General features: G+C 41.9%; 1 long non-coding RNA gene across 2 annotated transcripts in view; it reads left to right on the top strand.

The window, feature by feature from the left end:
* Window positions 1–24,667, top strand: part of LOC132511144 (uncharacterized) — a 95,309-nt gene that overhangs the window by 37,975 nt on the left and 32,667 nt on the right. The window contains exon 5 of one of the 2 annotated variants that reach the window (XR_009537531.1): window positions 18,477–18,493. The exons of the other annotated variant lie outside the window; for it this stretch is intronic. This is a non-coding gene — a long non-coding RNA (uncharacterized LOC132511144). Of the gene's footprint in view, window positions 1–18,476; window positions 18,494–24,667 lie in introns of those variants that run through there. 2 annotated transcript variants of the gene reach the window in all.

The following is a 24,667-nucleotide window of genomic DNA, read 5'->3' as shown; positions in this document are numbered from 1 at the left end:
CAAGAGAAGAAAGAAATATTTTTAAAATAGTACAGAGTTAGAAAATATATCTATGGGACCTGGGGAGGGGGGCTGAGGAATGAATGAGTTATGCTTCTACCTCCTAGAGACAATTTTTTTCTAGGAGACATCAGTTCCATTGTCCACTAGAGTCTTTCTGCCCTGGAGAGGGTAGCGGTTAGGAATCGTGCTGACATAAACTCCTGGCTCCACTTCTTGCTGGAGGGGAGCAAGTTATGGAACTTATTTGTGCCTCAGTTTCCTTACCTGAAACATAGGCTCAGAAGTGCTTGCCTCGTGGGGTTAGTATGTGAATTAAATGAGACCATGCTTGTAAGGCACACGGCAAACAGCCTTCTTCTAGGCACCTTAGAGCCTTTGGGCAAATCCTGCCTTAAGTTCCTTGAGGCCAGGGAACATGTCTTATCTTTTAATTTTCCATGGCATCTAACATATAGCCCTAAGTATAAGTGAATTTTGAATGCTTGCCTTTTTTTCCCCTCCTTTTCTTTCCCTCTCCTTCTGCTGTGCGAAACCCCATCTCGTGCTGCTCACCACCTTACCTCGTATCTCTTTACACTTGCATTTTTGATCTATAGAGTGTTCTGTCGGATGTAGAATCACAGAAAACATGAGGTGGGACTTTAGCTTTATTCTGTCTTCCCTCCCAAAACAAGAAGGATTTTAAGTTGAACACCTTGATTTAAAAATGAAAGTTTAAAAAAAAAATTTTATACCACCACTGAATTTATCTTTTGTTGCAGAGTTCATATGTAATTTCTCTTCTTGATCTAGTTGATTAGCTCCACAAAGATTGGTTTGTACTTATCGTTGTTTTTCTTTTTTTTGAGATAGTATGTTTTTTCTTTTTAAAAAATTTTTATTTTATATTGGACTGTAGTTGATTTTTTTTTTAAGAATTTGATTTTTTTAATTTATTTTTTTTACTTTTGGCTGCATTGGGTCTTCGTTGCTGCATGCGGGCTTTCTCTAGTTACGGAGAGTGGGGGCTACCCTTCATTGCAGTATGCGGGCTTCTCATTGTGGTGGCTTCTCTTGTTGCGGAGCACGGGCTCTAAGGTGCACGGGCTTCAGTAGTTGTGGTGCACGGGCTCAGTAGTTGTGGCTCGCAGGCTCTAGAGTGTCAGTTCAGTAGTTGTGGCACACGGGCTTAGTTGCTCTGCAGCATGTGGGATTTTTCCTGGACCAGGGCTCAAACCTGTGTCCCCTGTACTGGCAGGCAGATTCTTAATCACTGCGCCACCAGGGAAGCCTGGGCTGTAGTTGATTTACAGTGTTGTGTTAGTTTCAGGTATTCAGCAAAGTGATTCAGTTATACATATATCTTCTTTTTCAAATTCTTTTCCCATTTAGGTTATTACAGAATATTGAGCAGAGTTTCCTGTGCTATACACTAGATCCTTGTTGGTTATCTATTTTAAATATAGTAGTGTGTATATGTCAATCCCAAACTCCCAATTTATCCCTGCTCCCCACCTTTCCCCTTTGGTAACCATAAGCTTGTTTCCTATGCAGATTTTTTTCCCTTGATTGAATATGTATGAGTCCATATCAAGTTCTGCTTTCCTCCGGTTTCTGATGTGAACACGTAGTAGGATCTCAAAGTTTGTTAGATGAATAATGCTTGCTTGCTTGAATAGGAAATGGATCTTTTCCTTCCTTTTCTGTTATTCTTCCCAAAGTCTTTCTCACCTACTGGGTGATTTTGGAGGATAAAATAGGTGCTTAATTACTGTTGCCTTATATAAAATTTATGAAATAAATCATCATACGTATTCTACCAATTCTCATGCTGTCTGTCTCTAATAGGAGCAGAATGTAATACTACAAATGTGAGTAATAAAGTCACCTATGTATAAGGGAAGGAGGGTTTATTGAGAATCCTTCTAGTTGCCATATGTGGATATTCAGTATCATATCTGTATTTTTCCACAGGAGAATATGTTCTCTTAGACTCCACTAATGAGAGGCACTTGCATGAGATCTGGTAGGGAAGAGAAAGAGAAGCCATTGTCTTCTAGAGGCAGTTATGGGCAGAAGTATAGGCAGCAGCAGATGGGATGGCTGACGTGGGATTTTTGCCTACAGCTTTTGGGTGGGTGGTCTGAGAATCTTCCCGTTGCTTTTACAGGCAGCTGAGATCAATGGCAGTAGCTTCCTTGTGATCCCTGCACTTCCAGATTTCCTGAAACAGATCTTAACTGCCATCCTTCCTGCCAGTTCCCCAGAGTTGTGAAAGTCTCTAATTCCCTGTGTTAAATCCCTTCCTATTTGAAATACCTACAGTGCTGACTGTTTTCCTGATGGTACCATGACAGATGATAAGACCTAGTCCACAATCTTCCATTGGAAAGTCTAGGAGAGTAGAACTTGTTATAGATGTTCCCTAAGCCCCTCAGAGCAGTAGTGATGGGACCTTTAGAATTGATGGGTCCTTGACTTTGGAATTAGTTCTTCAAGTTGTCACCCAAACCTATGCTTGTGGGATCTACAGAAACAGGGTTTATGGTAAAATGAAATAATTAACATTGAGTCTATAAAACTGTATAGAACCTACTGAGGCAAAAGAAGTGCAATAGAATGAATTGTCTTAGTGTTTTACTACATACATCCTATGCAGTTACATGTATCTGAAGAACACACAAGAAACAGATTACAGGGCAGAGAGCTAGGTGGCTAAGAGACAGGGGTTGGGGGAAGACTTATTTTCTACTGTATATGCTCTTGTACCTTCTGAATTTTATGCCATGTGCATATATTATCTATTCCAAAAACATACATTTATCTTTAATAGCAATAGTTGTATATTGTTTTTTATATACTGATTTTACAATCATCAGATTTTTTAAAAATCGTAAACTCTAACAACATAAAATGTTGACCATGAAATGAAAAAACGAGAGCTTGTATCCACTGTTTATGGAAGTTTATAGAACTACTTCCTAAGGATGTCAATTCGGTAATGTCTAGTAAGATCAAAAATGCACAAACCCGATCATCATCAATTCCTCTTTTATGTACCTACCCTGGAGAAAGGCTCATACATCAGGAGAAAGGTACAAAGATGTTCATTACGGTATTGTTTATAATAGTAGAAGAACTGGAATCATAAAAATGTCCATTATTAGGAAATAAATAAATTGATATAAAAAATAAAATACCATTTTGTGGAATCTAAAATGTGACACAAATGAACTTATTTACGAAACAGAAACAGACTCACAGACATAGAGAACAGACTTTTGGTTGCCAAGGCGGAGGGCGGGTGGGGAAGGGAAGGATTGGGAGTTTGGGATTAGCAGATGCAAACTATCATATATAGGATAGATGAATAACAAGGTCCTGTTATATATCACAGGGAACTATATTCAATATCCTGTAATAAACCATAATGGAAAAGAATATGAAAAAGAATATATATGTATAACCGAATCACTTTGCTGTACACCAGAAACTAACACAACATTGTAAATCAACTATACTTAAAAAAACAAACGAAAAAACCCCCAAAGGGACCACCCAGGCTACACACAGTATCATAAGCTAATTAAATTGTTGTTAAAAAAAAAACAACTTTGCGGGGGCTAAGGGGGAGGAGGAGGAATAAACTGGAAGATTGGGATTGACACATACACACTACTATGTATAAAATAGATAACTAATGGAGACCTACTGTATAGTACAGGGAACTCTACTCAGTACTCTGTAATGGCCTATATGGGAAAAGAATCTAAAAAAGAGTGGATATATGTATATGTATAACGGATTCACTTTGTTGTATACCTGAAACTAACACAACATTGTAAATCAACTATGTCCCAATTAAAAAAAAAAATGCTATGGAACAATTAAATGGCCTAGCCCTATAAATGTCAACATGGATAGTTCTCAAAAGTGTATTCTTGAGAAAATAAAGGAACTGCTGAGTGACATATAGAGTGACATATGGCAGCATTTAGGTAAATTCTAAAATACATACTAAAAGAATAAAAAGGGGGGGCTATAAGGGTTCATACCTAATTCATGAGAGCAATGGTCTCCATTAAGAGAAGAGATAGGGGTTGGGATGGAAAACAAAAGAAACTTCATTTTTATTTTATTTCTTTTTTAAAAATATGAAGCAAAATGATCCAATATCCTCTTTTTTTCATTCCGGTAGTAGATATACAGTTTTATATTATCTGTACTTTTCTATGGTACTTCTCAAAATAATACTTTCTATTCCCTAATCTCCCACTCATTCCCCCACCCACTACAGTCTGGACTGTGTCCTGCATCACTCAGGATCCCAGCAGGAAACAAAGGGCACTCTCAAACTGGCTAACTTTAGGGGAGTTTAATACAAGCACTATTTACAAAGATACTGACAGGATACAGGGAAGCCAACAGAAAAGTGTGGCACCCCAGGGGCTGGTAACAGCAGGAAGCTGTCACTGTCCGGGGGTCTGCAGGAAAAGGGGAAGGAGCAAAGCCTGAGAGAGTGCTATGTGGAAAGAACCACCCAATAGGAGTAGTGGCCTTTATCAAGGAATGCAGCCAGCCTATGGTGACCCTCCTCAAGGGAACTGGAGAGAATGGGTACCTCCACTTTCCTATCCTCCCTCCCTCTGATTTCCTGTCAATATCCTCCTTTGACCAAGCCCAGCCCGAAACCATTGGGCCAAGAAATCCACTGATGCTGCCCATACAGGTCAGCTTCCCAGGACTCAGAGCAGGGACAAACTGAAAGTATCCATAGGCTTCACCATGTCTCACAAAGTTTGCCAATTCCGGCTAAATGTCAAATCCAGGAGATGCTTCGGATGTTTTTAAACTTAGCTTCTTGGTTATAATTTACAATTGACTTTTCTCCTCCTTTATACTCCCTCCTCTAGTTTTCCAGCTAACTCAAATGGCTCCTTGCTAGTCTTGTTCACTGGAAACAAGACTGCCCCTCTCTTAAGTGTTAGAATTCTCCAGGTTTCCATTTCTGATCCTCTTTCCTCATTCAGTCACTCCCATGCATGTAACTCCCAACTCTTTGCTGATAAAGACCAAATTCTTTATTTCTAGCCAAGACCTCTCATCTCAATTCCAGACTTACTTATTGATAGCAACATGGGACTGTCTCACTGGCTTCTCAAAGTCAGCATAGCAAAGCCAAACACATCAACTTCCCCGATAAACCTGCTCCTTTCCTTATGGTTCCCACCAAGCGAATGGCCCTGCCACTACCCTGAAATCTTCCTCTAATTCCTTGCCTTCCACATACTGTCTACTTCTCTTTCCCTTGAAATGGGGACTGGTCAAAGGAGAGCTCAAGTGCAGAAATGGTGAGCTATTAACTGGATTTGTCCTGGAGAGGTGACAGAGCTGGGAAAGTAAGACCAGAGCCAGGATATCCAATCTAAGTGGCTTCTCAACTGTGCTGAGCATTAGATCTTTCTGGGTACCTGGACCCCACCTAAAACCAATGAATTGAAGAATCTGGTGTTATGGACTTAGAAAGGAAAAGCACACCTCCTGTGTGTCTCCTCTATTTTTGATACTCCAGTACATCACTTCTGAAACCAGATGTGTAGGTTTTCCACACTGCAAGCAATTCTGTGACACCAGCTGAGTGTCCTACAATTTAACCCAACTCTAACATTCATCAACCTGGAAGCTCTCCAAATCCTGTCCTTTTGGGGTTTTATAGGAGGCTCATAACATAGCTATAATTAGGTTATAGGTCATTGGTGCTCGTCTTGCAGAAGGGGGACCCCTTCCAGGGCCCGAGAGTGGGCTCTTGTCAAACACTCGGAAATGAATTGTCTGAGGAGACACATGTGCTGACAAAGCAGGAGACTTTATTGGGAAGGGGCGCCCAGGTGGAGAGCAGCAGGGTGAGGGAACTCAGAAGAACTGTTCTGCCACGCGGCTCCCAGTCCCAGGTTTTATGGTAATTGGGTAATTGGGTTAATTTTCCAGGTTGTCTCTGGCCAATCATTCTGACTCAGGGTCCTTCCTGGTGTCGCATACATCTCTCAGCCAAGATGGATTCCAGAGAGAAGGATTCTGGGAGGTTGGTTAGGACATATGGACTGGTGTCTTCTCTCTCCTTTTGACCTTTCCCGAATTCTTCTGGTTGGTAGTAGCTTGTTAGTTCCGCATTCCTTACCAAGACCTCCTGTTGTAAGATAATTCATGCAAGTGATTACTATCAGGCCTGGCCAGGGCAGGCGGTGTTGGTCAGTGTTTCCTCTAACAACTGGACTCAATCTCCAGCGGCTCTCCCCTCCCCAGAAATGGGGGTGGGGGCCTGGGATGTGGGACTATAGGTTGCAACCCTCTAAATGTGGTTGGTTCCCCTGGCAGTCTGCCCTGTCCTTGGGAGCTTTCCAAAAATTACCTCGTTAGCATAAACTTAGTGTGGTTGAAAGGTGCTTGTCATGAATAACAAAAGACACGCATTTCACCTTTATGCTCTGAAGCTATCTCAAGAACTGAGGAGGACAAAATGAAATATTGTAACAAAAGATGCCCCTATGGTTCTTCACAAGGCTTTTAGGAACTATGTGCTAGGACGAAGACCTAATATATATTTCTTATTATAAATCACAGTATCACAGGACTGAACTGTGTCTCCCCCCACCCCCTTGCCAAATTCATATGTTGAAGCCCTAACCTGCGATGTGACTATATTTGGAGATAAAGCCTTTAAGGAGGGATTAAGGTTAAATGAGGTCACAAGAGTAGAGCCCCAGTCTGATAGGACTGGTGTCCTTATGAGAAAAAGAGATGCCAGAACTCCCTCAAGCTCTCTCCTGGTGCATGCGCAGAGGAGAGGCCAAGTGAGGACACGGCAAGAAGGGGGCCATTTGGAAACCTGGGAGAGGCTGCACCAGAAACTAACCCTGACAGCACCTTGATTTTGGACTTCGAGCCTCCAGAACTGAGTAAATTAAATTTTTGTTTAAGCCACCCAGTCTGTGGTATTTTGTTTGGCAGCCCAAGCAAACTAATACACCTGGTAGAAAGTCCAGACAGGGATCTTTCTCATAAACTCCCCGGGTGATTCTAATGTACAGCCAGGTTGGAGAAGCATTGAGCCAGACAGAAAACGAGATATCTATAAAAAGACAAACACCGTGACTAACCAGGGAAGCCAAGGAGGAGGAGCAGCCCAGTTAAAGGAAAGCCAGCCTCCAGGATGCCTTTAACATCTCAGCACAGTTTCAGCTCGGGCTTCCACTGGCACCTCTGAGTAACTAAGGGGATCCAAGTAGGGTGGCCATGCCCTTAGCAGTCATCAGCTCCTGATAATTCCACCTCCTATTTCCCAATTCTGCCTCCCTCTCTCCATCAGCACTGTCCCTTTCCTCCTATCCTCTAGTATGGGGGTTGGCAAACTATGACCCATGGGCCAAATCTGGCCAGCCAACTGTTTTTTGGTTTTTGTTTTAATTTTTTTTTTTTTTTTTTTTTTTTTTTTTTGCAGTACGCGGGCCTCTCACTGTTGTGGCCTCTCCCGTTGCGGAGCACAGGCTCTGGACGCGCAGGCTCAGCGGCCATGGCTCATGGGCCCAGCCGCTCCGCAGCATATGGGATCTTCCCGGACCGGGGCACGAACCCGCGTCCCCTGCATCGGCAGGCGGACTCTCAACCACTGTGCCACCAGCGAAGCCCTGTTTTAGATTTTTTTAATTTTATTGAAGTATACCTGATTAACAATGTTGTGTTAGTTTCTGCTGTACAGCAGTGACTCAGTTATACATGTATATATTCTTTTTCATATTCTTTACCTTATGGTTTATCACAAGATATTGAATATAGTTCCCTGTGCTATACAGTAGGACCTTGTTGTTTATCCATTCTATATATAATAGTTTGCATCTGCTAATCCCAAGCTACCAGTACTTCCCTCCCCCATTCCCCCTCAGCAACCACAAGTCTGTTCCCTATGTCTGTGAGTCTGTTTCATAGATATGTTCATTTGTGCCATATTTTAGATTCCACATATAAGGGATATCATATGGTATTTGTCTTTCTCTTTCTGACTTCACTTAGTATGATAATGTCTATGTCCATCCATGTTGCTGCAAATGGCATTATTTCATTCTTTTTAATGGCTGAGTAAGATTCCATTGTGTGTGTGTGTGTGTGTGTGTGTGTGGTATGTGTGTATATATACACACACACATTCCACACACCACACACCACATCTTCTTTATCCATCTGTCTGTCAATGGACATTTAGGTTGTTTCCATGTCTTGGCTATTGTAAATAGTGCTGCTGTTAACATAGGAGTGCATGTATCTTTTCAAATTACAGTTTTTGTCTGGGTATGTGCCCAGGAGTGGAATTGCTGGATCATATGGCAACTCTATTTTTAGTTTTTTGAGGAACCTCCATACTGTCTTCCATAGTGGCTGTACCAATTTACATTCCCAACAACAGTGTAAGAGGGTTCCTTTTTCCCCACACCTGTTCCAGCATTTATTATTTGTAGACTTTTTAATGGTTGCCATTCTGACTGGTGTGAGGTGGTACCTCATTGTAGTTTTGATTTGCATTTCTCTAATAATTAGCAATGATGAGCATCTTTTCATGTGCCTATTTGCCATCTGTATGTCTTCTTTGGAGAAATGTCTATTTCAGTCTTCTGCCCGTTTTCGACTGGGGTGTATGTGTGTTTGGTTTTTTTTTGAATTGTATGAGCTGTTTGTATATTTTGAAAATCAAGCCCTTATCAGTCACATCATTTGCAAATTTTCTCCTGGTTCACAGCTTGTCTTCTCATTTTGTTTACAGTTTCCTTTGTTGTGAAAAAGCTTATAAGCTTGATTAAGTCCCATTTGTTTATTTTTGCTTTTATGTCTATTGCCTTGGGAGACTGACCTAAGAAAACATTGGTATGATTTATGTCAGAGAATGTTTTGCCTATGTTCTAGGAGTTTTATGGCGTCTTATATTTAAGTCTTTAAGCCATTTTTAGTTTATTTTTGTGTATGGTGTGAGGGTGTGTTCTAACTTCATTGATTTACATGTGGCTGTCCAACTGTCCCAACACCACTTGCTGAAGAGACTGTCTTTTCTCCATTGTATATATTCTTACCTCCTTGAGGAGATTAATTGTCCATAGGTGTGTGGGTTTATTTCTGGGCTCTCTATTCTGTTCCATTGATCTATATGTCTGTTTTGTGCCAATACCATGCTATTGATATTTTGATTACTATAGCTTTGTAGTATTGTCTGAAGTCTGGGAAGGTTATGCCTTCTGCTTTGTACTTTTTCCTCAGGACTGCTTTGGCAATTTTGGGTCCTTTATGGTCCCATATAAACTTTAGGATTATTTGTTCTAGTTCTGTTAAAAAAAAAAAATGTCATGGGTATTTTGATAGGGATCACATTAAATCTGTAGATTGCTTTGGGTAGTATGGCCATTTTAATAATATTCTTCCAATCCAAGAGCATGGGATATCTTTCCATGTCTTTGAATCGTCTTTAATTTCCTTTATTAATGTTTTGTAGTTTTCAGCGTATGTCTTTCACCTCCTCAGTGAGGTTTATTCCTAAGTATTTTATTTTTCTTGATGTGATTTTAAAAGGGATTGTTTGTTTACATTGCCTTTCTGATATTTCATTGTTAGTGTAAAGAAATGAAACCATTTCTGTATGTTAATCTTGTATCCTGCCACCTTGCTGAATTTGTTTATCATTTCTAGTAGTTTTTGTGTGAAGTCTTTAGGGTTTTCTATGTATAATATGTCATCTACATATAATGGCAATTTTACCTCTTCCCTACTAATTTGAATACCTTTTAATTCTTGTCCGATTGCTATGGCTAGGAGTTCCAATACTACGTTGAAGAGAAGTGGTGAGAGTGGGCATCCTTGTCTTGTTCCAGTTTTTAGTGGGAAGTCTTTCAGCTTTTCACTGTTGAATATTATATTGGCTGTGGGTTTGTCGTAGATAGTTTTTATTATGTTGACATATGTTCCCTCTATACCCACTTTCATGAGAGTTTTTATCATGAATGGATGTTAAATTTTATCAAATGCTTTTTCTGCATCTATTGAGATGATCATGTGGTTTTTGTCTTTTCTTTTGTTGTTGTGGTGTATCATATTGATTTTGCACATGTTGAACCATCCTTATAACCCTGGGATGAATCCAACTTGGTTGTGGTTGTATGATCTTTTTTATGTGTTGTTGGATTTGGTTTGCTAATATTTTGAGAATATTTGCATCTATATTCATCAAAGATATTGGCCTGTAATTTTCTTTTTTGGTGGTGTCTTTGTCTGGTTTTGGTATCAGGGTGATGGTCAGCCACCTGTTTTTATAAAGTCTTTTTGGAGGACAGTCACACTTGTTTATGTATTGTCTATGGCTGCTTTTGCACTACAACAGAGTATTTGCAACAAAGACCATAGTAGCCTACAAAGCCTAAACTATTTACTATCTGGCCCTTTACAGAGAAGGTTTACCAACCCCTGCTTTAGTAGATGACTACACCCTAATGGTCGTTAGGCCAGAGACCAGTCATTTATATATTAGTGTCTCACTGGTCCAAAAGAATAAAAATCCTTCACAATGTGCCCAGTTTGGCATTTACTGAGCGCCTACGACGTGCCAGACTCTATGGTAAGAAGTAGGGATACAACCGTGGACAAGAGACCCATATTGCCATTGCCCTTATACTCCAGCAAGAGGGAGCCCTACCAGGGAGTCCTCACTTTAGAAGGCTATGCATATTACAAATACACACAGACACAAATTTATTAAAGAATACATGTTGCTTCTGTCACTTGAGCCCTTGTGCTCAGCATTGGCAGAGCATGACCTGTAACTCTAAGCAACTACCCTTTGCAGCTCATTCAGGCCCCAGGAAGATGCTTCATTACATCCCTGGCAGTATGTCCTAAAAACTATAGATGACTGTGTCAGGGCCACAGAGGTTTGTGTGTTGTGCCACTGCTAATGTTGGAGCGACACACTTCTTTGGCACGCAAGGAGGATTTGAGCAGTGGAAGGTCTTAAGTAAGAGACAAGACAAATATGTTCTCAAATCCTCCTTTCAGCCTGAATGCAATAGATTGGTGCAGAGTGAAGTATGATTTCCCAGGGGGGCTGAGAGTCCATTTTCTTTTTAGTATTCTTCCAATTTACAGTTCTCAGAGTACTTATGAAATAGCATGATATTAACTATGTTAAATAATTTACATTATATTTGTGCATTTGTAGGTCTAGATATACTATATGAAGAGTGATACCAATTCTTTACATTGTCAACTAATAGGCATTGCACACTAGAATTGAAATCCTTTATGTATATAATAAGATTTCGTTAATTTTTCACAAAATTAAATTTTAAATTTAGCTTTTTTTTTTTTTTAATGTTTTGGCTGTACCACGAGGCATGTGGGATCTTAGTTCCCCGACCAGGAATCAAACCCACACCCCCTGCATTGGAAGTGCAGTGTCTTAACCACTGGACCACAAGGGAAGTCCCTGATTTTGCCTTTTTAATGCATGGTTTTGAATAACTTAGAAGAAAAATAACATATAAAATCACGTTTTCCTTATTTTTACTTTAATTTACTTTTTTTAACATCTTTATTGGAGTATAATTGCTTTACAATGATGTGTTAGTTTCTGCTTTATAACAAAGTGAATCAGTTATACATATACATATGTTCCTGTATCTCTTCCCTCTTGCGTCTCCCACCCTCCCACCCTCCCTCTCCCACCCCTCTAGGTGGTCACAAAGCACCGAGCTGACCTCCCTGTGCTATGCAGCTGCTTCCCACTAGCTATCTATTTTACATTTGGTAGTGTATATATATCCATGCCACTCTCTCACTTTGTCACAGCTTACCCTTCCCCCTCCCCATATCCTCAAGTCCATTCTCTAGTAGGTCTGTGTCTTTATTCCCATCTTACCCCTAGGTTCTTCATGACATTTTTTTCCCTTAGATTCCATATATATGTGTTACCATACGGTATTTGTTAATTTACTTTTTTGATGTAAGTAATCCAAATTTTTTGTTACTTTTAATACAATTTTATTTTTAATCCTTTAGATTATTACAAGCAATTGAACACATATTATGTGAAAATCTAGATTATAACACGATTGGTGGTTTTGCCAAAACGAAAACAAAAATAAATTTTACAAAATAAATAATACAATAGTTCTTAAATTTTGTGTCATTTTTGTTACTCATCTAAACATTGGTCTATCAGTGGAATACTCATTCACAATAATAATTAAATTGTCTTTAATATTTTGCCAGCTTTTAATCATATCAAAATAATAGCTTGATATGTATTTTTCACCATATATGAAGGAATACTTGTCAGGGTAAGAGTATAAAGTTATTTTATTTAACAGTTTGCTAGCTTGTAGTTTATAATGCTTAAAAATTTAGACAAATGATACGCAGGACTTTATACTCTTGCCCCAGGGCCCTCTATAATGGAGAAGCAGGTCTGCAAGGCAGACCCAGTCTTTGTCCTTAAGGAGCTTACAGTCTAAAGGGAGAGACTAGTAGGCCCTTGTAATTATTGTTGTGATACAACAATAGAGTGCTAGGGAAACATATACAGAGGATGGGATGTAGTCAGGGAGGACTTCCTGGAGGAAGTTATTTCTAGGCTAAGAGCTGAAGGATAATTAGATGTAACCAAGTGAAGGGAGGGAAGGATTAGAAGTGGAAAAGGGACATAAGATGAGGAGAGTTCCAGGCAGAAGGAATCGTGTATGGCAGGGACAGCAAAGTTTTTCTATAAAGGACCAGATAGTAAATATTTGAGGCTTTGCAAGCCACAAAGTCTCTGTTGCAACGACTCACTTCCACTGTTGTATGTAATAATACATTGTTATGTGTATTGTAGACAAAACATAAATGAATGGGTGTGGATATGTTCCGGTAGAACTTTATTTACAAAACAGGCAGCAGGCCCGCAGATCCTAGTTTGCCATCTCCTTAGTATATGGGAAGGCCCAGTGTTCAGAGAAAGCTTATTTGAGGCACTGACAGTCAATCAGTATGGCTGCTGCAGAAGGGATGACGGGGAAGCAGGGAGGGAGGAGTCTGGGGAGTTAAAAACAAAGCTGCAGAAAGTGGATGGGTGGAGTCTGGATGCAGAGACCAGAGAGGTTGCTGCCTAGGCATCCTGGACTAGGGTAGTAGTGGGCGGAGGGAGAAAAGTGAATGGTTTAGGGAGAGATTCATTGAGTGGTCATAGGGAGAGGGAGGGTCAAGGCCGACTCCCAGACAGGCAGTGGGTGGATAATGCTGGGGGGAAGTGGGAGACCTGGGGGAAGCAGATTTGAGGGGTGGGTTGGGGATAGGTGATGGGCTCTATTCCCCTGAGGGCTCAGTTTAGTGCTTGCCATACACACACACACACACACACACACACACACACACACACGCATAATTTTTTTGTCAGAAATGTGGCTGGCAGTTTCTATGAAAATACAATCTATAAATCCTGTGAAAATCGGAGAGAAGCTGAGCCTGCAGAGCTAAATACCTTTGTAATGACAATCCTGGGGAATAATTACTATTGACAGGTTTTTCTCTAGCCTATGAGGATTGTAGGCTTTAGTTACTTTGGTTCCCTTTATTCACAGCTAATTTAACAACAGCACAAGGACCCAGTATCTGCTAGTAACAATAGCCAACTTGGTCAGGAAAGACAGCTTCACCCAGGCAGTAAATCTGGTCAACCAGATGGATTGGCACTTGGAACATCAGGTGCCTCAAGATGCAGGATTTGCTGCTGGCTTGTGTGTGGGGGGTGGCATTGCTACAGTCCCTGGCGCACAGCCAGCCTGGGGCGGTGTCCTGTGTGAAATGAGGGTGCATGGGGAGAGGTGGGTGAGGGAAACAGGCTTGCTGAGCACTCCTGACACATACTCTCACCAGGGTGGGTTAGCTGTAAGCCTTGCTCATCAGGCCAGAACAAGGGTAGCATTTTCATCACTGAAACAATTTAGAGATTCTCTGGATGTGAATTGATGGACCTGTGGCATTTGTCATCAATCAGAAGCACATGCATAGAACACCTGCCTTAGAACGAATGCTGCTGGGGCTCTTTGAGGAGCAGTGACCCAGATGACACAGTGGGAAGCAGGTGCTGTGGGATGTCTCTCAGGGCTCCAGCTGGAGTGTTGTAGGCCTCCATCATCTCACCTGGATGACGGCCTCCCTGGTTCCCCTCTTGCCCTCTTCCAATCAGGCTGCCTGAGTGACCTTTTTAAAATGTAAATTGGATCTTGTCACTCCTCTGTTTAAAAACCTTTAACGCTTTCCCATTGCATTTAGAAGACAATCCAGACTCTTCATCATGGCCTGCAAGTCTGCCCAGTGCAGCCCAGGTCTCCCTCTCCAGGGTTTCTCCCCTAGAATTCCTCCAACTCAACTACACTGGCTTTCTCTCGGTTCTTCCAATACCCCAAGGTCCTTCCCACTTTAGGGTCCTTCTATTCCCTTATTCTAGAAAGTTCTTTGCACCCACTCCCACCCCTAATGTGGCTGCTTCCTTCTCATATTTCAGATATCCACTTAAAAATCACACCTCAGGCCTTCCCTGGTGGTCCAGTGGTTAAGACTCCACGCTTCTACTGCAGGGGGCATGGGTTCGATCCCTGGTTGGGGAACTGAGATCCCTGCATGCCGCGTGGCAAGGCCAAAAAAAAAAAAAAAAAGAAGAAAAATCACACCTCAGAGGGACTTTTCCTGACCACCCAGGCCTCCCTCTCTTATTCTATCTAGCATTGCACTATGGTCTTTTTTTTAAAATCATAAAACTTGACATAATTTATAATTTTACAATGATTTATATGTTTGCTTATTTATTGTCATCTCCGCGCCCCCCCACTCCCGCCCAGTAGACTGTAAGCTCCTTGGAGGCAGGCACCATAATTAATTTATTCACCACTGTATTCCCAGAGACTAGCACAGTGCCTGGCACATGCATGCTCCATAGATACTTGTTGAGAAATTAATGTCAGTAAATAAAAAGCCATTCACTTGATCCATCGATGGATGGATCCATCCATAAGTGTATCTGTCCATGCGTGTAAATGTATAACTTCTGTCCTGGTTACCTATTGCTGGATTACACACCACCGAACTTAATGGCTTAACACAACAACTTCTTATCTCATGTTCTGTGTGTTCAGTGGTCTCAATTGGGCGGTTTTTCTTGTATCTCATGTGGTTGCAGTCCAGTGGCAGCTGCTGCTGGAGTCATCTGAAGTGACAGTCAATGCAGGCTGTCAACAAGGAGCAGAGCTGGGTTGTCAACTAGAATGTCTACAACTGGATTCCCCATGCGGCTTGGGCTGCTCACAGCTTGGTGGCTGGGTTCAAGAAGGAATGTCCCAAGGGAGTATCTCCTTTTGTCTAGGAGACCAAAGCAGAAGCTGCAAGGCTTCTTATGACCTAGCTTCAGAAGACCCACAGTGTCATTGAAGCCATATTCTGGTAGTGGCAAGTAAGTCACAAGGCAACCCAGATTCAGGGGAGGAAATTTTACAACGGCATAAAGGGCTGGTGCTGAGAAGCATGGTTCACTGGGGGCCATCTTGGCAGAGTAGCTGCTACGACCTCTTCTATCATGATTATGTAGGTACCTCTGTTCCTAGTTTACTTTCCTTTGTTTATTTCTCTTAGGCCCTTGCCCTCACCTTCTATAATTTGTGTCCTTTATTGCAAGGACACTTATTGGTAAAGGTTGAGCATCTCTTCTGCAAGTTTTCAGAGGACTGACACTAGTCCTTCAATTTCAAGTTACTCCAGAAAACTGCTGTACGTTTTGGAGGCTAACTTGCTGTGGGAGGGGCAACAGTCTTTCTGCACCTCTTGGTGCGGGTGGAAGAGAGGCCAGTGCTGCTGGTTGACATCCAGGAATCTTGGTGCTCACTGTTCATCGCCAAGAGCAGTGTGCTGACCCCAGCCAGCACGCTCGACTCGACACTGAAATCACTGGCTTTGAGAGCCAAGCCCGAGGAGAAATTGAGTTTGGGATAGTTTCAAGGGTGGGAGATGCCAGCCCTGTCTCAGTTTTGCCTTGGAGCTAGTTTTTTTATCCAAATGTGAAAAACTCTCCCTCTCCACCTCTCTTGCACTCCCACACCCTCTTCTCCCCCGCCTTTTCCAACTGTCCTTCCAGCTGCTATTTTCGATTCTGGCCTCAAGGCAAATGTTTCACTGTAGCAGAATTACTGTAAAATTCCTTCCTGTGCTCCCACAGATAATGGGACAATTCCCTAGAGAACCCCCGGGAGCCTACCACTTCAGAAATGGCCCAAAGGCAATCCCAAAAGGCAGATCTGAGGAAACAGAACTATTATAAAAGGTTATCATCAGAGAGTCAAACAATATGATTGTTTTTAATGGCACTGGCTGAACCTAGGTACATTTTCTTTCTCTTTTGTGTATGGTCTCTTTCAAAGCACCAAAGACAACTGAGGGGCAGAAAAGAGTATTATGAAGTTTGCTAATGGGCCCATAAACATACAAACCTAGGATATAAAAAGAACTTCAGTGGACAGTGTAAAAACACTGGGCTTTTAAACAAGGAGAAAATAAACAAGGAGAAAATCTTATCCAGAAACAACTTGGAAAACTGCAGAGGGAGCAGCATCCTTGAAAACAATGAGTCATAAATCTTTTTTTCCTTTTTTTTAACTCCTCTGATGGGCAGAGAATACAAAAAAGGGCAGCAGTGAATACTGATGATGTGTGTTTCCATTTCACTGCTATTTCAGCATGTCTGGGGAAGGCATGAGGACCATCTATGTCAAGGTTAAGAAATAATGCCTCTGAATCATCATGAGAAGGAATCCTCCAATTAAACACTTCTGGAAATTTGTGTGTTGTCTTGAAGCAGTGTCTCTGGTTGCTAATTGGATTTTCTATCATGCTTCAGCTATTGAACTAGACACTTCACTTCAAATTCATTAGTTCAGTACTAAGACAAGTTCAGATGGACACCTTTATTGGATCCATTTTAAAGTGTAAAAACAGGTTGTTTACTGTATAAGAGAAAAGATAAAAGTCCTTCCTAAGCAAGTCAGAATGTAATTTACAAAAGTTACAAAAATTGATGACAGCCAAGTGTTTCCTGCAGGACTCTCCCAGGAGATAGACAAGTAGAAAGGTTAAAGACATATGAGGACAAATGTATAGGCGTTGAGTAGATTTGGCCTCAGTTCCTCATCCCTCACTCTCTCCATGCCCCTTGCCATGGGATTTTGCAGATCCTCCCCAAGAGGGGAAGAGATTTTCCTACCCTTTGAGTTTTGTCATCTAATTTACTTGGGCCAAAGGAATATTCACATAGATGGTACAAATAGAGGCTTAAAAAAGCACTTGCTCCATTGGACATGTTACTCTTCTACCTCTGCCATTGCCAAGAGAAGAATGTGCCCAGGCTGGCTGGCTGGTCCCAGGAGGGGGGATGGAAAGAGACATGGAGCAGAGTTGCCCTGCTAAACTCAGCCTGCAAGAGAGCCCCTAGCTGACTACCCATGAATGAGCAAGCCCAGCCTAGATCAGCCAACCCCAACCAATCCCTAGATGCATGAACTGTAATAATAAAGGATTATTATTACTATGGTCGGTTACTATTGTTGTGCAACAGCAACTAACCAATAGAGGTGTTATGGGGTCATATTGGCCCCCCAGGTAGTTCTATAACCTCAGGATAGCCCTAATATCATAAGGGTTAATAACCAAATGAATCAACAGAGACAGTAGAGGATAGTTGCATAATAGGCCCACCATTCCTATCCAGAACCACAGAAAGCCTTCCTTAGCCTAAAGAAAACTCCTGAATCTTTACCTGAAATCTTCATCTTGCCTTGGGGACCTCCACAAGTTGACATTGAGATAAGGACTCAAGTGCAAGTATAAGTGGTGTAAGTGTGGGAGTGGGTAATGCAAGGGAGGAAAACTTGACAATAAAGGATGTGTTACTAAGCCAGCTACTACGAGCAACTGGAGCTTAATCCCATCGGGAGAGCTGAGAGCCAGTGCAGACCATGCCTCGGAGCAATCCCATCCAAGGGATGGGGAGGTGGGGTGCTGCTTCAGCTCTGGCCAGTCAGTCACTGGGGGAATAATATCTGGGTACTTCCAGCCAGCCACACTAGCAGCCAGAGAACACCCTGAGACAAGGAAATGCAGATGCTGGCGATCAGAAGTCTGGTCATCGTCTACTGGAAGTGATAGGCAAAGGGATAAGGGTGGGGGGCACTGATGTGTCTGCTGCTCCTCCGTTCGGGTTCTGCCTCAATTTGGGGAGCGTGAAACCATGGTAGGTTGAGTGCTAGGCAGGTCAAGCACGTGCTGGTCAGATTGGAGCACAGGGACCCCATGTTATCCTCCATGCCAGTATTTTTTTTTTAATACTTACGTACATTTTCCTGTGGCTTTTCCAGTCCTTTCTCATCCCTTCTATCACTTTCTAGGGTGTCCATTCCACTGGGGTGAAGACAGGTGGCAACACCCATGACTGGCTTTTATTGTAGCTGCCCACAAGTCTGACAGTTCAGGTCTGTTTGGTCTGGGGGGCAAAGAGATGGATGCTGTCTATGAGATTGGAAACACAGGCCCTGCAATTTTACAACATCTACAGTGTCAAGACTTCCATCTGAAAAGTATAACATCTGTGTGATAAGGACAGTCACAACTAACACAGTAGCTGTGGCTTGAAAAAGCAATGTGTATTGATCAGTGCCCCCCAAACGTTTTCATGAAAGTTCCAGTACCAGCAGAAGACGTTAAACTGCGTACCCCTAACCCTGCTGGTAGACCAAAGTGGGTTTATTTGAATATAAAATGTTTTAAATTATTGGACACTGAGTGTAGTGGGCCTGATGGCTTTCTGTGCCAGCACCCTTTCCTTGGGGGAAATCGCTGTCCACCTATTGCGTCATTGCCAGGGGGCTGTTATTCATAATGGCTTTGATCCCTTGTCACAGGGCTAAGATGCTGACATGGACTAGGGAAGGCACCAACTTCCTACCAGTCATGGCACCCCACTGGCACATATCTCAAGCAAGGCACAACTGCAGTGTCTTTTCATAGGTGTATGGATATAGGGAGAAAGAAGTTCTTTTCCTTCTTGTGGTTGGCTAAGTAAGGTAAATAAGGATCCCGAGTTGCCAGCAATCAGCTTAAGTGTAAGCTGGAGAGAGCCTGCATATAGCACGAGGCCAAGCAGAGCAAAAAGATGGAAAGAGAGCTAGAGTTCTGACATCGTTGGAGCCCCTGTATATCCAGCCATATCTGAAGCTTCATGGGCTTCCCAGACAAGTGAGCCCCTCCAAGAAAAGGGCGGTAGGTTTGCTGAAGCTAGTTCATGTGCAACTAACTGAAAGATTCCAAAATTGTTTAGTAAAATAGACATTCCAGAAAAAGTGCCTTGTTTATCCTGTGGCTTCATATTTCCCCCGGCACATTGTCATGTATCCCTTAGGAATGTGTGAGGCCTTATAATCTTTATTTCAGAGATGCTTTAACTGCATCTCTAACTATTCTTTAAATCGGCATTGATTTGGAACACTTTTGCTCTAAATTTCCCCCAGCCCCTCCTCAACCTGAGCTGCCTGTGAAGAGTTTAAGCTCTTTGCCGTGTCATATCCCAACTACCTGTTCCCCCCACGATTCTCCCAACACTTACAGGTTTGCTCCCATGCCTTCTTGGGTCCTCTGCTATCTACTTAATATCACTCTTTGCAGATCTCACTCTTCCCTGCCTCCCTACCCTTGCCATCTTGATTATGGACAGTCTAACCTTTGGAAAAATCAAATTCATGAGATGTTAGGAGAGAAACTTGTGACAGATTTCTGGGGTCAGAGCAGAGAGGAATATGCCAGGGTGGCATGCCGTCACCAGAGCAGTCTGGGAAAATCCCAGGAAGTGGAAGCGGTGAGGCTGGTTTTCAGGAACAGAAGGCAAAGGCAGGATCCCAACTCCAACACAACCACCATGAAACCTTCCTCTTTTATTAAGAAACTAGGGGCTTCCCTGGTGGCGCAGTGGTTGAGAGTCCCCCTGCCGATGCAGGGGATGCGGGCTTGTGGCCCGGTCCGGGAAGATCCCACATGCCGCAGAGTGGCTGGGCCCGTGAGCCGTGGCCGCTGGGCCTACGTGTCCGGAGCCTGTGCTCCGCAGCGGGAGAGGCCACAACAGTGAGAGGCCTGCGTAATGCAAAAAGAAAAAGAAAAAGAAAAGAAAGAAAGAAACTAGGTACCTATAGCACTATACTTAAATGCTATAGAAGCACACAAAAGAGGTAGTAGACAGGTCCTAATTTCAAGGCAGTTTTAATTTAGCTGAAGGATAAAGTAAAATTTAGAGAATGGTCACGAGGTAAAACATCACGGTGCGCCGCGGAGCAGAACAGAGAGCGTCAGACTCGTAATCAGCATATGTGGTATAAGGGAATGGCTGAGGGCCTGGAAGTTCCTGAAAGAGGGAGTCTTGGAGGAAATGAATCTTGAGCCAGGCCCTGAAGGAAGTAATTGACAAATGTAAACTCTCCAGCTGGCCACAGGGGAAGAGGCTCTTTCTGCAGGGGTTGTGTAACTCAAATCTGCTCTGACCTGTTTGTGAAGAGGCAGGCCAACTCTGCAGCTATTTAGCCCGCATCTGTAAGGCTGCACAAAACCACTGTTTTGGTCAAAAGAATTCAGTAGTTTGGCACTGGGCGCACCCTTGTAGATGATATCATGTCTGTAGATCAAAGTCGGGCTAGTGTCACCTGCAAGGAAAAGAGTTGAAAAATAGTTTCTGTTATGGGTGGGGTTTTTTGGTTTGTTTTGTTTTTTTGCCTTCTGTTTCCAAAGTTAAAGTATTTTATTTAATTTATTTTTTTTGGCCGCTTTGGGTCTTCATTGCTGTGCGCGGGCTTCCTCTAGTTGCGGTGAGCGGGGGGCTACTCTTCGTTGTGGTGAGTGGGCTTCTCATCGCGGTGGCTTCCCTTGTGGAGCTCAGGCTCTAGGTGCACAGGGTCAGTAGTTGTGGCTCAAGGGCTCTAGAGCACACCAGGGAAGTCCCTCCAAAGTTAAATTTTAAGATCAAGATTTTCATCTTGATTACAGCTCTTGGTAAATAGATGTCATTTTAAAAGTCTGATTCCTTGCAGTGAAATGCAGAACTTATGGCCATACAAATTCTTTTTGATATGTTAAATGTGCTAATTGAAGCAGAAGTCCTCTATAAAACACAAACAAACCTACTTTTTGCCTTAGGAGCAGAAAGCTAAAGAGAGACATAATCGTCGAGGTTTGCAGGTTGTTCTCTCCTTGCAGGAGATATAAGCTGAAACAGCTAAAATGTTTTTATAATGAAAACACATTTTTAAGTTTCTTATTCTGGCAAGATAAAAACAAGTTGTAAAGAAACCACTTCCGTCAAGACTAGAAGTTTTGGCCTTCTTGCCATTGTTAAAAAGCAATCCAAGAAATACTATTTAAGGTTAATTTTGCTGCCCTTTTAAGAAGAATTTTGAAACCATAAAAAGCCTGTAAGGGAAAACAAAACAATAAGCTGAATTGGAAGGGTGAGTTCCTCTTTGGCAGTAAGTGTCAAATTACAATGTCCCCTGTCTGAGGATAAAACGGAGAACTGTGCTCTTGGAGGCTGCCAACATCTAACTTGACAACCACTACAAAAATTTAACAGTCAGTGAAACTGACGGCCTACTTCACAAGATTGAGAATACATCTGGACTTCTCCAGAAAGACAGCCGGACTAGAGTTCATTTCCCTGGAGGCTGGGCTACAGCAACACCTAATGAAAACAATGATGGGCACATATTTATTTCCAAGGCATTTGTAGCCTGCGTTCTGGTTCCAGTCTTACCGCAGAAGCAAGATCAACTTTCACATCTTTTCACTAAATGGATGGGATGTGAAATTACTCACATTGACAATCAGCATTCTCAAGGGCTCCAGTAATTACATAGCCCAGCACAGCAGGAAAGAGGCACTAACAACAGCACATAGACAATTGGTTACCATCAGTCTCCTCTGGTATTGGCACATGTATCTGCAGTAAAAAATTGAGGTCTTGGGTAAAACCTACTCCTTCCAAATCCAACCAGCAGAATGCAGTTCGCAGGTGATTTCTTCTCCAGCCATCTTTGGAAAGTTCATGCACCCATATCTAATCATAGCCAGGATTTGTGGGCTGAGAAACCAAGGGCCTAACCTCCTGTCTCATAATTTCTGCCTACCCTCCCCCATCTCACTCCATTCCTCCCATTTTGTATTCTGCTCCATTTGTGAGATGAGAGCCAAAGGACCTCTTTCACAGTGGACCATAGTGGACAGCTGCTTTTTCATCTTCATCTTTAAAGGTTCAACCTGTGTAGGATGCTCAGATTGGAGACAGCTCCCAGCTCCTGCCTTCTTAAGTGTTTTGTCTCAAATACACCAGTCTCTGTTACAGGGACAAAGACTGAAGACAAAAGTAAGCTACTGTCAAGGTAAATTAGGACCCAGGTAGAGAGCCTGTGGAGTATGCATGTGAGAGAAACTGCTTAGAGTTTGCAGACCTCAGATTTGTCTTGCAGTCACCAAAAGCTGATCCAAGACTAATGAAACATTATACTCAGGAAGGTGCCCATAAGGTCAACTTCCTCACTATTATAAGAATGATTTATTTCCTCTAAAAGATTCCATCTAATTCAACCAAAAGCAAATTTAATAAGAAGCCCTTTATGTGTTTGTATAAATATAACTTAAGTCGGAAGTTGCTATTTTGACAGTTTGGGAATAAAGGTATAAATGATGGGAAACAATTCTCATGAAGTACATTAAAATTTGGATTAAAAATATTACAAGATCAGGTTCACCTTTTGGAACTTTTGGTTCAGTTTAGGATCTGGGCTGTCGATCTATCAATAGAAAGGCACATTTCTTTCATTCCTTTCCATGTCCAAAGTTAAAATAAATAATAGTAAAATGTTCCTATCCATGTTTGGTATCAAAGAATTTCCTTTTTGCAGTCCCAGAAAACCAGATAGGAGAAGAAAACCAACATTTACTGAATGTCAGGCATTATTTAGGTACTTTACATACAGTATATATTTCATAAATGTTATCTAATTTAATTTTTACAACACTGAAGAATTATTAAACCCCAGAGTGTCTGGTTCCTACGCTTGAGATCCTCCCTCTGTATTCCATATGGCACACGGTTTGCCAATTTTCAGAGAAAGAGAATATAACAAAATTTACTTGACAGTAAAATCATAATGAAAAAAACTTGATCTTCTATTGTGATCAAAAAGGCACTTTATCTCAAGTTTGATTTCTCTAAACAGCAACTATCATGGCTTAGATTTATCTTATTTTTTTTTTTTTTTTTTTTTTTTTTTTGGCGGTACGCAGGCCTCTCACTGCCGTGGCCTCTCCCGTTGCGGAGCACAGGCTCCGGACGCACAGGCCCAGCGGCCATTGCTCACGGGCCCAGCCGCTCCGCGGCATGTGGGATCCTCCCGGCCCGGGGCACGAACCCGTGTCCCCTGCACCGGCAGGCGGACCCCCAACCACTGTGCTACCAGGGAAGCCCAGCTTTATCTTATTACTTTCACATACATCATAGTTAAAAATAAAACAGGAGTAGGTAAGGCTGCAACTATACTATTCTATGTCATATTCTAATATCAAATTATTTAATTAATTGCTTTTTCTAATAAAATGAGAGGCCAGAAAGAAAAAAAGGTAGTTATTTGAGAATTTTGGTTGTGTGGATTCCATATAGTAGTTGCTATTATATACCTCTTTGTGTAGATCCATTATGGCCTGCTCTCAACATTTGGCCATAAGAACTTTAAGCAAAACAATATTACGGGCCTTAATTCTCCCAAACAAATGTTTTGTTTTCGAGTTAACTATGACCTTAAATAATAGTCGAAAATATAAACAGGTTCAAGAAGAGTTGATAAAAATTTGTGGATCTCAGCTGCCTAATAGATTAAGAGGAATTAAGTAATTTGGGGGTACATCCCTAATTTCTGAGAGCATTATCATGGAAAACCACCACTCTTCCCTCAGAGAATATTAAGAGAAAGATTGCATTTTTAATGCATTTCTCAAGTTAATTTCCATCATCTTTCCCTCAAAACCCATTTTGCTTCTTAACTATCTAATCTGTTAATTTTATCATCACTTTTTAAGTCTCCCAGGATAAAAATCTTAGAATAGCATCTCCCAAAATGAGTTCTGTGAAATACTAAGGCCTGTGATATAGTCATAAGGTTCTACCAAATGAGGAATCTCTTTCGGGAATCCTAGATTAAAGAAAATTATACAGGTTCCACTTCCAGTGATGGCCCAGGAGCTCATGTTAGAACAACGCTTCTGCAGAGAAAAGCTAAATTCTTGAGAAAATATAATTCTTGAAAACTATAAACAAAAACTGGAAAAACTGAATGCAAGCAGATACTGAACGTGGCCAACACTATGAAGAAGGGGATGGCATGGGATGAACTTCCCATTTTTATAGCTGTTGGCCTTGGTGTACAGCAGGCCCCTACAGACAGCTGTGCCAAGCAGAGTGGCTAAGATTCAAATAGAAACTCAGTATTACTGAGTTGAAGAACTAGAAGACAGAGTTCTGGGTGACTACAGCAGCTAGAAAACGGAA

The sequence above is a fragment of the Lagenorhynchus albirostris genome, chromosome 20, assembly GCF_949774975.1.
Source record: "Lagenorhynchus albirostris chromosome 20, mLagAlb1.1, whole genome shotgun sequence".
In the NCBI taxonomy this organism is placed as follows: Eukaryota; Metazoa; Chordata; class Mammalia; order Artiodactyla; family Delphinidae; genus Lagenorhynchus; species Lagenorhynchus albirostris.
This window is presented reverse-complemented; position numbering and strand designations above follow the sequence as displayed.